Below are 4538 nucleotides of genomic sequence, written 5' to 3' on the forward strand. Positions count from 1 at the left end.
CTCCTCCATCAGACTCAGTCTCCTCCATCAGACTCAGCCTCCTCCATCAGGCTCAGCCTCCTCCATCAGGCTCAGTCTCCTCCAACAGGCCCAGCCTCCTCCATCAGACTCAGCTCTGCCAGGACAGCACTTGGGACAGACTTCTAGGAGGAGAGATGGACTGTCTGGTACCCACAGTCTTGAACATAACGACCCTCTGCTCGGTCTGTGAGGGGTCCATCAACCTCAGAGGGCGTCTGAGTTGGATAAGTCTAAGGATACCCCCAAACAGAAGCAGGGGGCCTGCTTCCTGCACCCTCTACTCGGCTTCTGAGCCCCCATCTAGTGTCTAGCTGCTGACTCAAGCAATAGCCTCACATGCATCTCTTACAGCCCAACCCAGCAAGCAGACCCAAGGCATGGTCCTTACATAACTTCATGTCAACTTGAAGATATATCAACGTGTAGGGGTGGTATTCAACCTGTCAACCAGTTGGCAGCCTGACGGTCTTCCTTTGGGGCCTGGCCTTTTCATAAGGAGGGTCCTGGGAAACCTGCCGACCCCCACTTCTCTCTGCCTTCTCCTCCATGTTGGTGAGCCACTCTGAGACCCGCCAGAGCCCTGTGATGCTGCCACCGCCATTGGCTCCACATGACTCTGTACCTACCATCCCGTGATCTCCCTGCACTCTGCATCGTGGCATGTGGCTGCGTGAGTCTGACGAGGGACTGATGGACTAAGATCAGACTCATATGGACTTGAGTTGGCCAGGGCTGGGATGTTTTCTTGATATATGATTATTTCTGGATAGCAAGCTCTCTCTTACACCTGTAGGAGTGTCTCTGGATTTATTTCTCTAGCCAACCCCCCTACCACACAAGTTGAGCTTTTGCATCTTCCCTTAAGCCTGGCTGTTGATCCACCTGGCCCTGTGAGAGTCACCTGTGTCTGTGTGGGTGGGGGTACGTGCCCCGCCCCTTATGCCCATAAGAAAGGTGGTAAATTGGAGGCACCAGAAAGTGAGGCGGTTTGGCCGTGACCACCCAGCCTGTGGGTACAGAGCCAGGCCATGAGGTAGGCAGAGCTCCTCCAATGGTGCCCGCAGAATTCCACCACGGGGGGCGGGGATCATTCTTCCCTGGGAAAGACCTGCTCTTTGTTGCTTCCACCTCACTTGACTTCTCCTTTTGGCCAATGAATGTGAGCATTGGTTGTACTTGCCCTGGACTAGACATTCCACCTAGACTAGAGTGTCCTCTGTGTGTGTCCTTCTCACACCCTTTCTCTCTCTGCACACACTCACAAATCCATGTCCACTCACACACGCAGACACTCACATATGCAGGCACAAAGACTCACCCCCACACCCTCACATACGAATACACACTCACACATTCATGTCCACTCGCACACGCAGACACTCACATATGCAGACACAGAGACTCACCCCCCCACACTCACATACACATACATGCTCACATACACATGTCCACTCACACATGCAGACATTCACATATGCAGACACAGAGATTCACTCCCCCACACTCACATACACATACATGCTCACATACACATGTCCACTCACACACGCAGACACAGAGACTCACCCCCACACACTCACATACACATACACACTCACATATTCTTATCCCCTCACACATGCACACACAGACACTCTCACATGGAGACATTCACATATGCAGGCCACATGTTCATACACTCACATACCTGGACACACACACTGGCTTGCCACACTCACACATCCACACATATACAGGCACACACAGACTCCACAAACTCACATATACACACTCACACCTTTAGACATTCATACAGGCATCCACACTGACCCCTCTGCACACTCACCTGCACATGATCATACCCTCCCACACACTCATACCTGTGCAGCAGCCCCTTCAAAGCAGGACTGTCCCTGGGCTACCGTTCGATGGCCTCGGTTGCCCATGACCTCCTGGGTGGCACAGAAGTGGCCATTCTGTGCCATGCTACTGGGGGTGGTTAGGAAACTGCCATGTGGGGAAACAAGCCAGGAGTGAGGCTGCTGACAGTGATGGTGCCCGCATGCTTATGGGAAGAGGGGTCTGTGGAGACCGGAACCTCGGGCACACACTCATCCATGGCGTCTCATTTGGGGAATTCGGTAAACACAGTCAAGTCTGAGCAGCTGCTTTCCTGGGTGCAGAGAAGCCATGGAAGGACACAAGGGTCCTTCGCCAACACAGGGACAGGGCCATGGCCCCAAGAGAGCCCTGAGGAGGGCCAAGGCCAGCACAACTGTCACAGCACTGGACGGTGGGGCTCCCAGTCATTCCCTGTCATCCCCCCCAAATGCTTTGGTGTCCTATTTGTCCCACGGGTACCTGCTCTCCCCCTGCCTCTCAGGAAGTGCCCATAGAGTGACCAGTGGCAGCCGGGCCTCGGCAGGCCCCACAGAGGCACTCGCCACCCCCTCCCAGTGCCGGGGAGTCCGGGGACAAGGCAGGTGGTGCAAGAACCCGTGCCTGTCCATGTGTCCCTCTGTCCTGTGGTGCGTAGACAGAGAACATTGAGTGAGAGGGCAGCCTTCGCATCTCCGACAGAACACAGCCTCCTCTCGCCTGCCGTGTCTTGAGCCACACGGAGGATCCGAGCCCTATCTCCTGAACGGTGAGCATCCCCTTATTTGGAGAAGGAACTTTGCAGCCGGGCAGGTCTCCGGGATATCGGGGTGGACCCTGCCTTCACTGACCAGGAAGGCAGAGAGAGAAGAGGCACAGGCAGAAGCGGGGGGGTGAAGGGCAGATAGAGCCAAGCTTGGAGTGGTGCACCCACAAACCCAGGAGTGCCTGGGGCCGCCAGGAGCTGGGAGTTCGAGGGAGGGTCTCATCTAGAGCACCGTGGTTTCCCTCAGGGAGACTGGCCTGCAGACCCGTGAGAGCAGGAGGAAACAAACACAATGGGAGAGGCACACTGGGCTGCTGAGTGGAGTGGCCCTGTCAAGAAGGGCTTGCCTCTTGCCCCTGGAGGAGGAATTCCCCATGGAGGCAGGGAGCTGAGGAGTGGTGCCCTGGTTCAGGGTCGGTCTGTCACCACACTTAGCGCCTATCAACGTTGCCTTCTTTTCCGGATCATCGTCTTTCTCCTGAGAGGGATCAATCTGATTACAAAGCTGACCGGTTGGAGGGGTCTGTCCCTGCTGAGGCCTCGGCCAGCCATGCAGGCACTTGACGGAACAGGAAGCACAGGGGTGTTCGAGCTTCCTCGGCACAATCCGCTGCAGACGTCCTGCCCCCCACCCTCTCCTCCGTGCCGTGGATGGGACTGAGTACCCCCGGATGTGTGTTATCAATGGTTACACTCCCATTTGAGAGCCGGGTTTCTTTGTTGTGTGTAAGGGGCCCGTAACAGTGTACGGAGCGTCTTCAACCTTTGAGATCTAAGAAGAGCCAATTAAGCACAGAAACAAAAGCAGAGATGGGGGGAAGCTAGATGCCACCCCTGTGAAGACTGCTGGGGAACAGAAGCTGAAAGGACCCAAGAACACACACCCCACACACACATTTCCCCCAGACCTGGTGCCCTGAAGTCGTACCTTAGTCTCCTAAACTTTGAGAAAACAAATTTCTATTCATTAAAACCACCCAATGGCCTCATTCTGTTAAGCAGCACTAGATATCGAAGACACCCATCCCTTCAACGTTTCTGTTTAGCTTGAACAGTGTGCTTGACCAGGGGCTCCAGTTAACATTGGTGCCAAGAGATGTCGCCTGCCCCCAGATGTCCCCGGCTGTGCCCTTTATGGAGAACCGATGGGTGGGTTAGGACCACCAACCTTCCAGTTGGCTGCTGACTGACTGCCTGCCAAGCCTTTACTCCACCAGGACAGGTGGGGAATATGGAACGTGCACTTAGAGCTTGACAGGCAGGTGGAGGTCTTTCTCCCTTAGACAAATGGAAGGTACAGACAGGTATGTGAACACCTGGCAGGATCTGGGGGTGGGGGGAGGCTCTCCCATGCTGCCCCAGGGCATGCTGTGTGCTGTCTGGTTGATCTGCCTACAGCTCTTCCTGGACGGCGCTCTCTGGTTTCAGTGTTCTATAACAACATGTGCTTTCTCAGCAATGATAAAAGACACCTTAAGTTCCAAGGCACAGAACTCTTCAAGAGGGGAGACAAAAAGGCTGAGTGTGTTCCCAGGACTCTCTTCGGCTGACTCTGCCTTCCACTGCCAGAACCAAGCATATTCAAGTAGTCCAGGATGGCAGCACAGGGGGCGGGGCCAGGAGTCAAGGGACCAGGGGCCAGGGGACCAGGGTCTGGGCCTGTGCTTTGGGCTCTGGTGGCTGGGACCAAGGCAGGTTGACAGGACCCCAGTCCCCCATGGGCAACTTGGGTTGATTGCCTTAGATCATCACCAAAGCAGGCCAATTCCCAATTGTAACCCTATGGATCTCACTCCTGGCGAGATAAAGACAGATAAAAAGGGAGGAGTCAGCTAGAGGTCAAGGATGAGATGGGGTAGAGGAAGGGGGGTTGTTCGGTCTCATGGAGTTGGTT

Source organism: Echinops telfairi, unplaced genomic scaffold, assembly GCF_000313985.2.
Source record: "Echinops telfairi isolate 266 unplaced genomic scaffold, ASM31398v2 ScPeMD7_7469;HRSCAF=8507_0, whole genome shotgun sequence".
Lineage (NCBI taxonomy): Eukaryota > Metazoa > Chordata > Mammalia > Afrosoricida > Tenrecidae > Echinops > Echinops telfairi.